This window comes from Oreochromis aureus, unplaced genomic scaffold (genome assembly GCF_013358895.1).
Source record: "Oreochromis aureus strain Israel breed Guangdong unplaced genomic scaffold, ZZ_aureus HiC_scaffold_126, whole genome shotgun sequence".
NCBI classification, from domain to species: Eukaryota; Metazoa; Chordata; class Actinopteri; order Cichliformes; family Cichlidae; genus Oreochromis; species Oreochromis aureus.
The window spans coordinates 33,546-46,032 of NW_024108736.1; the positions used below are offsets into that span (position 1 = coordinate 33,546).

Sequence of the window (12,487 nt, forward strand, 5' to 3'; positions counted from 1 at the left end):
TGTATGTGTAATGAGAGTGTGAGTAATGTGAATGTCTAAGTTGTGGGATAAAATTGAGGCAGAGGCAGCCAGAAGGGGACAGAGGGGGGATGCCTCCTCTGCACCCTGGTGACACACCCCTACCCCAAGGCCCTGCATGTGTGGGTGATTGTGGTGGAGCGGGAAGAGGGAGGCAGCTGGAGATGGGAGGGAAGGAAGGAGGGGCAAGTGACCCCTCCCTGGGGCCAGCTCCCCGCTGACCCCAGTAGGCACCCCCATACTCTGCAACCCGCCAGGAAAAGGGGCCCAGGCCCATCCGGACCGGGGCCCAGTGCAGCAGCGCCCGCCCGGCCCCACAGAGCCCGGGACAGTCCACCTGACCCCACCACAGAGAAAACTGCACCCACCCCATCATCCACTCATCTTCCAGACTACACAAGACAATAGACGCCCAGGCTGAGATCTTCCTCCACCTCTCCTGTATCTCCCCCTCCTGCAGAGAGAGTTCCTGAAGAGAGGAAAGCTCCTGCAAGATGTGTTTTATTAATGTTTTTATCATGTGGTTATACCATGGATAGCTGCTGCCATAAAATTGACCTCTTTACAACAAACGCTCTCAGTCACCGTTGCCATTGGCAAGCAGTAGCTGCATAGACACCAGTAGTTTTCCCCCACTCTTGCGTCCTCGTGTGACGAATTGTTTTCATCTTCATGTAAAATAAGTACTGGTTGACTATTTTCACCCTCTCTCTCGGATTGCTCTGGTTCGAACTGGAAAGGTTGAACAGAAGCCATTTCCAGTGCGCTGCTAACTGTGAACTCGATAGGGTGCAACCGTATGACGTCACTACCCAGAGTGCATTGAGAAGTAAATAACAATGGCGGCCTACTGGTAAATCGGTTTTATATAAAATGTGCTTAAAAGGAAAACATTTGGCGTATTTTAATACCACACATATATTACTGAAAGCACAGTAAATATTTTACTGCAAACATGTCTTTATACCCGGGGTTCCTTTTAATGCTAAATGTCTTCTGAACTCAGCTCTGCTTCAAAGTTAGTGAATTCTCACTCTGACAACACATTAGACTTTAGTAAAACACATTTACTAAAGACAGAAAATACTGTCTTTACTGATACTGTCTTTACTGATGGCTATCCAAACGCCCCTTGGCGTGCGCACTCACAACAATGGCTGAGCGTACACGGAGTCATATGTGGACGTATTTTACCTGCACAAATAGCCATGATGTGGTTTGCGATTCATGTGGCAAGACATTGAGGTGTTGTGGCAACACCACTAACCTCGTCAAACACAGAGTACATCATATTAGAGAATATGACGAGCTTATATTGAGGAAAACTGAAGAGGAGGAGAGGAGAGGGACAGGTGCTGCTAGGGCAAGACAGACCTCCCCCCCTTAGTCCTTTAGTGCTGCAGGCAGGATCCGTGTTCAAATAGCGCACAACTTCAGGTTTTTTATTTCTATATGATAATTCTGCATTATTAAGCAATAAGAACTATTAGTCTGATTTCCTGTAATCATTATGAAGCTATAATTTGAAATACAATAAAACTTTAAGTTTTTGTACAAAGTATTGGTAGCGGATCAGTATCGTCAATACCAACCTGAATTTTACTTGGTATCAGATAGGAAAGAAAATCAGTGGTGTCGCACATCACTACTGTCTGGCATGCTCCCCTGCCACCTGATCCAACTCATCAGTAGGTGGTGAAAAACTCAGCTATCAACTCAGGTGAGTATCGCTCAACCTCATGCACTCTCTCAGGCTCCCTCCCTCTGAATTAGTGATGGGAATTCCAGCTCTCTTTAGAGAACCGGCTCTTTCGGCTCGGCTCACTAAAAAGAGACGGTTCTTTCGGCTCCCAACCAGATCTTCAGGTTGTTTTGTTTCTTTAATTAATTTATTATTAAGAACAATATAAAATTATGCACAAAAAGAATTACTAATGTAAAAAAACGTGGTTTTATTTATATATGTTTATATATAAATATATACAGTGGCCCCTAGAGACAAACTCCAAAAAGCACGTACAAATTCCAAAACACATTTCTAGCATTAACTGAACTTCCAAAACAGAGCTACCTAGATCACTTAAATTACACAATTGAAAGCATATGTGTATTGTTTGTGTATTTATACACAAGCACTCATATATATTCAAATAATTTACCAAATAATGTTACTACCACACACCAAATCTGGTCGTTGGTACTTCCTGGCTTGTGTAGGCACTAGGTAACAAAAGCTCAACACTGCCCCTAGCATCCTGGAGCACTTCTGTTGTGTTTTGTACGTGCTTCAGGGTTTTTACGTGTTTTGGAGTTTGTACGTGCTTCGGAGTTTGTACGTGCTATGGAGTTTTTACGTGTTTTGGAGTTTGTACGTGCTTCGGGGTTTGTACGTGCTTCGGAGTTTGTACATGTTTTGGAGTTTGTATGTGCTTTGTCTCTAGGGACCACCGTAAATATACTTTTATTTATTCACGCCACATAAAATGTAATAAATAAATCATATAATACAAAAACCAACTATTTACATTTCAACTTTTAACTATTTAAATTTTCAGCTTTTTCCTTTTAAACAAATTTAAAGTGAAACAACACAAAACACTGCAAACCACAACATAATTAAATATAAATTAAAATATGAAAACAAAAAGAAGATGCACATTCTCTGTCATATAGGCCTGCATGAATAAACTTTCTGAATCCTTTATCATCCGCAACTGAAAATAGTTGTGGATGATTACTATACCTTTCTAATGTGACGTTGTTGTCCCTGGCTCTCTTTCTCTGTCTTTCCCTCTGGCTCTGTTCCTGTGCTACTGCCAGTGTAACTACTGACCCTCCCCCCTCTTCCCAGCGCAGGCACAAGGCTCACGTGCGGAGTGAAGCGGAAAAAAAGTGCAAGAGAGAGGGTGAGAGAAAGAAAAAAAAAAAAAACCACGGATCGCTTCGTTCACTTCAAAGAGTCGGCTCTAAGAGCCGTTTCGTTTGCGACCGACACATCACTACTCTGAATGTGACATTCAATGTCCTGCTTGTCAGTCTGGACAGCCCTGACCACCACCCAACACATAATAATGGCATGAAAGCATATTTTTTAAAAGGGCTATGCAAACATGGACACTAACTTTTCATTCTGATGATCTGCAGAATAATTCGGGCACAAAACAAATTTTGACAATCTTTAACAACTGTCTGGGCAAACCGAGTTTAGGAGGTGGTGAGCCCTGAGGCAAAAAAGTAAAAGTGACAGACTGGAGGGCGGAACCAATCTTCGGTCTGGGTTTCTGTCTGGGAAGAAAAAGAAGGCGAACTGGGGAACGACAGGAAGTTGTCACTTATGGGAAAAAATCCAAGATAATTCCTTCAATAAGTGGTCACCAGTAGTGATGGGAATTCCAGCTCTTTTTAGAGAACCTGCTCTTTCGGCTCGGCATACTAAAAAGAGCCGGCTCTTTCAGCTCCCAACCGGCTCTTCCGGTTGTTTTGTTGCTTTAATTAATTTATTATCAACAACAATATAAAATTGCGCACAAAAGGAATTACTAATGTAAAAAATACGTGGTTTTATTTATATATCTTTATATAGAAATATATACGGGGGCCCCTAGAGACAAAGCACGTACAAACTCCAAAACACGTACAAACTCCAAAACACATACAAACTCCAAAACAAGTAATGTAAATATACTTTTATTTATTCACTCCACATAAAATGTAATAAATAAATTATAAAATACAAAAACCAACTATTTACATTTCAACTTTTTAACTATTTTTTTTTTAACTATTTAAATTTTCAGCTTTTTCCTTTTAAACAAATTTAAAGTGAAACAACACAAAACACTGCAAACCACAACACAATAAAATATAAATTGAAATATGAAAACAAAAAGAAGATGCACATTCTATGTCATATAGGCCTGGGATGATTTTTGGGAGAGTGTTTTCCTGCTTGGAATTGCATACATAGGATTCACTGCATGAATAAACTTTCTGAATCCTTTATCATCTGCAACTGAAAATAGTTGTGGATGATTACTATACCTTTCGAATGTGACAATGTTGTCTCTTGTTGTTGTCCCTGACTCTCTCTTTCCCTCCCGCTCTGTTCCTGTGCTACTGCGAGTGTAACTACCGCCCGTCCCCCCTCTGCTCAGCGCAAGCACAAGGCTCATGTGTGGAGTGAAGCGGAAAAAAAAGTGCGAGAGCGAGGGTGAGCGAAAGAAACAAAAAAAACACGGCTCCCAATAAGGAGCCGGCTCGCGTTGTTCACTTCAAAGAGCCGGCTCTAAGGGCCGTTTCGTTCGCGACCGACACATCACTAGTCACCAACAGGGATAAATGGTAAATGGACTGGTTCTTTTAAAGCGCTTTTCTACTCTCACTGAGCACTCAAAGCACTTTATACAACTTGTGCATTCACCCAATCATACCCATTCACACAAGCACTTTATCTAAGGTTTTTAGTGCTTCTATCTAACATTCACTCGTATTCACACTACAATGGATGTATCGGAGGGCAACATGGGGTTAATATCTTGCCCCAGGATATTTGGCATGTAGACTGGAGGAGCCTGGGATCGAACCACTGGTGAGTAGGTGACCCGCTCTACCACCTGAGCTACAGCCACCCGGATATTGTGTGGAACTGATGTATCTATAAAACCAGGTAGGCAGCCGGTAAGGACATGGTTGCTGGCTAAGTTAAAAGACTGGTTAAAGCGAGTTGCTAAAGAATCGCGGCCAGCACTAGCTTATGTAGCATTAGCATTGTGCCATGGGTTGGTCGCCTGTTTACGAGTGGCGCCACTGTTTATTGTTGGTCTGTGTATGGAAGACTGTTAATGCTTGCATATGGTTAAGTGCAAGAAAAGCTGGTTATAAATATTATTCGTTACTGTTTAGGTTCTAATGCAGATTAGCCATTTGATTTAGCACTTTTAAAAAAGCAGTATCTTTAAGTTTGTATGTACAATTGTTAGAGTGAATTACATAATTTAAGCATTTAAAAATACTCAAGTAAATATTGTGTTACGAAGCTTATGCACTGCTATTGATGTGTTAAAAAAGGTTTGGATTGGTCATGCTCCATTTTTAGGACTTTACCACACAGCGTTTCCTGGTGTATGAGGCAGTGATATGCTGTTAACTCACCGGTACAGTTCTCCTCCTGCATCTTTACTCGCATCCTGCCAACTAGTCTACGTTTTTCATCGCCGGCGTTCCATCTGTTCTAAGTCCAACAAGTTTGTCCCAGGGCATACGTTTTCAAAAATGTCTTTTCCTGTCGTTGTCCCGTGCATCGATTTAATGTCCAATATTTCCTCTGTAAAGGGCAAATTGGAGTCCACTCTACGGATGAAGATGGTCAGCTGTGCAATGTCCATCATGTCTGTACTTTCATCCACGGCAAGAGAGTATGCAATAAAGTCGTTGCTTCTTTCACACAACTAACTGTGTTCTTAAATCAGTGGCCATCTCTGTCATAGTCCCCGTGCCTCGCCGGCTGACTCTGTGTTTGGCAACATGTTTTGTTTGTTTTCCTTTGTGCTCCCTCTCTCTCCTCTGCCGGGGCGGTGCTCATTACGGGCTCCTGCCCCTGGCCCACGCACCTGTGCTCACCGTCACACCTGTAGCCGATCCCAGCTGATTGGAGCACTATGTATGGTGGCGGAGCTGTGTCATCCTTTGCTGGATCGTTGAGCCATCAGCGTCAGTCCCTCTGAATTTGAATCTGAATCTGAATCTGTATCTGTGAGTTTGAGATAATTCCTAACTTGGACTTCTTTCTGTGTGTGCGTATAGATCTGCCCTGGACCCGAGCGAGCATGTGCGTGTTTGGAACCTACTGAGGAGGAGTGCGTGTATAGGATTAATCCCTGTTTCCCCCTGGACCCTGGAGCCCCGGAACCTTTCCCCTGCCTCGCTGTATATATATTCTAACCTGGTGTCTCACTGTAAATAAACGCACTTTCTCTTTTGCCAAGGATTCCTGGTCTGCGCGTGAGTCCGTTTCAAACATTGTGACAATCTCACAAACCCGATCAGCAATTGTATTTCTGCTCAGGCTCACATTTGCCAAAATCTGTGTTTTGTCTGGACACAAGACATCGCACACCTTCATCATGCAGCTCTTCAGAGTGGTAAATGGCCGGGCTATCTCCTCTGCTACAATAAAACTTGCTTTCACAACAGCTTCACTTTGTGATTTTGCTCTGGTGAAAAACGTCTGCTGAAATGTAAGATTCTTCTTTAGCTCTTCTACCTTCTATAGTTTCTAATCTGCATTTAGGTTTTTCAGCTTATCCTGATGCTTTTGTCTTGTAGTGCCGTCTTAAATTAAATTCCTTAATTACAGCCACATTAGCTCCACAAATAAGACACACGGCTTCAATGTCTGTAAACATATATTTAGCCTCCCACCGGTGCTGAAAGGCTCTGTTTTCAGAATCAACTTTTCTCTTCGCCATTGTGAGGGGCTAGTTTCGCAGTGGGGCTTTGGAGCGTGATGTCACAGGGGTGGGCGTGGAAAGGATTTTGGCCTGATGCGCCATTTTCCGGGTCCAAACAAAGCGCAAGCGAAAAAGGAGCGAGGGCACACACAACAGCCATGGTTCGTACAGCAATGTTCAATTGCACGACCGGCACAGGAATAAGCTTAAAAAGGGTTTGTCTTTTTATTCTTTCCCAACCTGGAAGCAACATGAGGGAGCTCATATAGCGGACCTTACCAAACGAAGGCGTCTAGCCTGGATAGCAGCCGTGAGATGAGCTGATATCCAGTTCGCTTCCATCTCCAGATATCTGTTGGTGTGCTCCAGACATTTTCATTCCGGTAAGGTCTATATATGTTCATATCACTCTTTATAGCTTAATAATATTATCGTTGGTGGTCTCGGAGGTTATAGAAATTGCGAACAAACATCGAATGGAGTGACTTTGCAGACAAAGTCTGCAAAAGAGGTGACCCTTCTGGATAAGATGGTGAAGGTTTGCTGCCGTTTTGGTGAACAGTGTGGTAGTAAAACCAGGGAAAAACGAAACTTGCTCCTGTTAAATATTCTTAAGTCTTGTGCTGTATAAATAGCGGTAATTTTTCAAAAGATAAATTGAAGTAATTGATAGTAAATTAAGTAGTGTTAGTAGTGGGTGATATCGTGTAAATGCTGTCATGATTTTGTGTAAACATTTTGTCTTTTATAAACTATAAATGACATGGATTCTACATTGTAACTGATGTGATGTTCTATAAAGTGGTTTTAATAAAAAAGAGGCAAAAATTAGTTTGTTTCTTTATTCAACTTTTGAACAGTGGTACTCAGTCAGTACATATTCAGTAAATGCAAATTATTTACATGGCAGTGCACTTCAGGCATAAATCTAGACCCCTATATAAAACATTATGGGTCATTCCCACAACCCACAGCTTTACTGTGCTCCAGCAAAGTATCCAATAGCAGTGACAACTCCTCCACAGTAGCAGGTGGGATTTTTCTTTTTTGAGGACAGCTCCTTTTACCTTTCAATACGGATGGTCTGTTTATGTTTTGATCCAGAGCCGTTTTTGGGCAGCTGAAGAGGAGAAGTCTATCTTATGGCCAACCTTTGGCTGTATCTTGGTCATATTACCAGGCAAAACCCAGTATGCAGGTTCATCTGTAACAGCCGTTGTGCCACAGATCTGCACTGTTGCTTCTACTTTAAAAAGAAGAGCAGCGACATGGCTGTAAAGACAAAGACAAAGACTCTAATGAGCCAAGGCCGACATAAATGTGTTTTATCTACTTTCAAATCCATTTATCATAAATGTAACAAAGTGTTTAGAAAGTTAGCACATGCATGTAATTTTCCATTTTTTTTATGTATCCATCTATAGAACACTGCATGTTATATTCCAAATCTGCCTGTTCTCTTTCAGAAACCTGCCTTCAGAAAATGAAACTAAAGTATGTAATGCAAGGATGTAATCACTTTCAAGATGGAGAAAGCATAAAGTTTGACTTTAGGTGACAATTATGGACACGTAATATGATAAGGAGATTCTGCAGGTCATTAATCAATGTATTATAGTAAAAAATGTATTTTTTGTGACACAGGACACAAACATGGAAGCAAGATATATAATTAGGATTATTTCTTGCAATTTCTTTAACCATTGAGAATAACTAAATCCTTCAGGACAATGTCACATCAATGCACTGAACTCACTATGGCTACGTTCACACTGCAGGTCTTAATGCTCAATTCCGATTTTTTGATTTAAATCTGATTTTTGGTCTGCTTGTTCACACTACAAATAAAATGTGACAGCAAACGCGCTCCTTTGTGAACCCTCAAAGTGGCCATACGCAAAAGCAGACGTCACACACAACACGCTCTGTTTAGACCCAGACCAAACAGTATTCTTTGACTGATGGCCCTTAATATAAAGACTTGTTTCAGACTTTACGTTCCCCAATTTTGCTTTAAGTTATTTTGTTATTTACATATGGCCTAATAATTATCCTTATTGCTGTTTTAGAGAGGAGCGGTGCTTCAAAGGATGGTTGCAGATTTCTGTCAGAATCTGCAGATTATACAGTATAAATAAAATGTTCACGTTGTCTTCCCAACAGTTTCACTAACATCTACACGGGATGGACACGAAGCGCTCATGTGTTCTCAATTTCTTCTCGGACGCTTCTCCAGCGCTGATAATTGGCGTCTGTTTTGTGTCAGTGACATAAAAGACGGATTTAATGCGACATGACCATTCAAACAGCAGTTGCTTTCTAAAACATCAGATATGTATCGGATTCAGTACCACATACGAAAGTGACCCAGATCAGATTTGAAAATATCGGATTTGTGCTGTTTTTACACTGTCATACCATGATGGGATATGGGTCGCATACGGTCAAAAAAGTCCGATTTGATGCGCTTTCGTGTGCAGTGTGAACGTAGCCAGAGCCTCCACATGTTCTCACTGTAATTTGTCCCTCATGAATGAATTGCACTAATTTGAATGTTCAGGGGAAAATCAAACGCATTTTACTCACAGTACCCTACAAACGTCACTGCTGTTTAGTTTTCTGTCTTCATTTATGTTGGAAGTTCTAGCAGAGCTGTACGTTTGAATTTGTTTCCAAAATCCCTCAGTTAGGACATGCTATATTGTATTTAGATGGAATCTAGCGAGCTAACTTCCTGTTAATTTTGCTTTCATGGATGCCTGGATGATAAACTCAATTGTTACACATGGTAGAGCAGAACGCTGATCATTTTATTACAGATGAAAGACTTTAGATAGTTTTTCAACTCTCAGTGTTGCCACAGTGATCGTGTGATTTATGGACCTGCAGCGGAGTTTGAGCCCAGACACGGCTAGTGATGTCAGACTTAAAGACCGGATAAAGAGTTTTATGAACATATCTATAACTTACCAGAATGAAAATGTCTGGAGCACACCAAAAGATATTTGGAGATGGAAGAGAACTGGATATCAGCTCGTCTCACAGCTGCTATACAGACTAGACGCCTTCTTTTGGTAACATCCGATACATGAGCTGCCTCATCTTGCTTCCAGGTGGGGAAAGAATGAAAAGATAAACCATTTTCAACCTTATTCCCTTGCCGGTCGTGCGATCTAACTTTACAACCGACCGCACAGCAAGTACGAACCATAGCTGGTGTTATCCGTGTACTTTCGCTCCTCTTTCGCTAGTGCTTTGTTCGGCCCAGAAACATGGCGCCTCAACCAAAAATCCTGGTCACGCCCCCTCTCGTGACATCACTCTCCAAAAGCCCTATTAGGCTAATCGTTGTGTCACTTCCGGTATTTCAGACAATCCCTTTCCGTCAAGGATATTTAATTTGTTGCGGTTTTTTAATTTGTTGTGGATTTTTAATTTGTTGCGGTTTTTTAATTTGTTGCGGATTTTTAATTTGTTGCCGTTTTTTAATTTGTTGCGGATTTTTAATTTCTTGTGCTTTGCACTTCCCAGCCACCGTAAAAGAGGAAATCATGGCTCATAAATTTGCACTTGCAGAAAATTTCCTAAACAGCCATGTGTTCAGACTTTCAGAGATTCACTCTGAAAGTCTGAAAAACTTTAAGCAACTATACATGCAACATTCAGCGGGGGAGCTTTGTTTTTGTTTTTTTTAACCAAACCAGCAATCAAAATCAGCCAATACGCTCCAAACATGATATCATAATACTGTATTAAAACTTTTAGCTGTTGTAAAACATGATAAATTGGCACATTTTCTTTATTCAATGTAATTGGGCAGCAAAAGCATCATTTTTAAAAAAAAATTCCCATCTTCTCCTCTGTAAAACAAGAAGAGGTGAAAAAAACACCCAGCAATTTAAGTAGTTGAATATTCAAAAGAAAAAGGAGAAAAATCTCATCCCAGCTGGATTCACGCTACTGCGATGTCCCTAACAATAGCGACTGGTCAGTTAATATTGTCTAACTTGAGGCATAAATAGTTTTTCTTTAAAAAGTTGTATCTTCTATTTCATCAGAGTGTGTAGCAGAGGGGTACTGAGGGTGAGCAGCTAGAACAGAGGCACAGGTGAACAGGTAATGAGGTCGAAGTTGGTGCAAAGCACTAAAACCTGATAAAAGCCTTTCTATGCTTTTATGTTCACTGAATCATCCTCTCCATTTCGACTAGATGAAATAAAGAGTCACACTAACATGTTTGCAGGATATGTTACTTCTTACAGCAGCTGAGAAACAAAACTTTTAAAGCTAATTAAAAGATTAAAACACCACAAGCCTCACTTTTGTTGTGTCATTTTTGTGTTTTATTTGGTTGAGCAAAACAACATTTTACACGTTTTCTCCACCTGATGGGACTTTCTGATGGAGGCAGTTATTATACCAGCATTTCCTGCTTGTAAGATTTTAACTCGTAACAGTGATGCAGCAACATTAAAGTGAAATTTGACCCTCCTAAACTACACTGAGAAGTTGTTACAGGGTGTCGGATTTATGCAGAAAAAACAGGCATTGGGAGGATTCAAGAGACATTTATTTGCTAAAACTACTTCAAGATCAAATGGCTGAGAAATTTGCACTTTTCAAAAATTTCCTGAGCTGCCATGTGTGTTCAGAGACTTTCAGAGATCCTGTGTCTCTGAGCTGCAGCCACAGCTTCTGTTCAAGCTGCCTGCAAAAATTTTGGGAACAAGCTAAAAACCAAAACTGTCCCATTTGTAAAAGAAAATATTCAAAGGATTATCCAGATGTGAACTTGGCATTGAAAGAACTCGCTGATTCATTTGCTGGGAGACAGAAAGCTGGATCATCTGAGATGATTAAGGAAAGAAGAGAGAAGAAATTAACAGTGGTGTGCAGAAAACATGAAGAAAAGCCTAAACTGTTCTGTGTGGACGAGCAGAGAGCTGTGTGTCCTGTCTGTGACTTTCTTCACCACCAGAGTCACAAAGTGGTTCCTGTAAAAGAAGCAGTCAGTGACCTGAAAAAACATCTAGATTCTGACTTGAAGTCTCTGCAGGACAAGAGGAACAAATACAAACAAGTGGAGAAAACATACAATGAAGTGATTCAACACTCCAAGAAGCAGCTGTTGTCCACAGAGAGGCAGATCAGAGCAGAGTTCAACAAGCTCCAGCAGTTCCTGAAAGAGGAAGAGGAGTCCAGACTGGCAGCTCTGAGGGAGGAAGAGGAGCAGAAGGGGAGGACTATCAGCAGAGAGATGAAGATGATTGAGGAGCAGATCTCCTCTCTGTCAGACAGCATCTCTGCTGTTGAAGAAGAGCTGCAGAAACACAGCGTGCCATTCCTCAGCAGTTATAAAGACACTCAGAGCAGAGCCAGAGCCCAGAGCTCAGTGTCAGATCCACAGCTGGTCTCAGGAGCACTGATAGATGTGGCCAAACACCTGGGCAACCTGTCCTTCAGAGTGTGGGAGAAGATGAAGGAGAAGGTCCACTTCCGTCCTGTCATTTTGGACCCAAACACTGCAAACCCCTATCTCTATCTGTCTGATGACCTAATCAGTGTAAGATGTGGAGCCATATTGCAGCAACTTCCTCATAATCCAGAGAGAAACACTTATTACTGCCACTGTTTTTGGCTCTAAGGGCTTCAGGTCTGGGAAACACAGCTGGGAGGTGGAGGTGGGAGACTATCCAACCTGGAATATGGGTTTAATTCAAGAGTCAGTTTACAGGAAGGGAGAATCTCCTTCTTCATTAAAATATGTAACCTGGTGTTTAAAGCACCACAGTGGAAAATACATTAATGGTGATGGTCAGACTGTGACAGTGAAGAAGAGTCTCCAGAGGATCAGAGTCCAGCTGGACTATGACAGGGGGGAGGTGTCCTTCTATGACCCTGAAGACATGACTCACATCTACACTCACAGAGACACTTTCACTGAGAAACTCTGCCCATATTTCATTAAACTACACGCCTTTGGAGCAGAGGATCGCAAGTTCGATTCCTGCCTGGGGCGT

At 41.5% G+C, this 12,487-nt stretch overlaps 1 pseudogene; it reads left to right on the forward strand.

Moving 5' to 3' along the window:
* The first annotated feature begins 11,064 nt into the window (after nt 1-11,064).
* On the forward strand, nt 11,065-12,451 carry LOC116325147 (annotated as a pseudogene).
* Nucleotides 12,452-12,487: the final 36 nt, after the last annotated feature.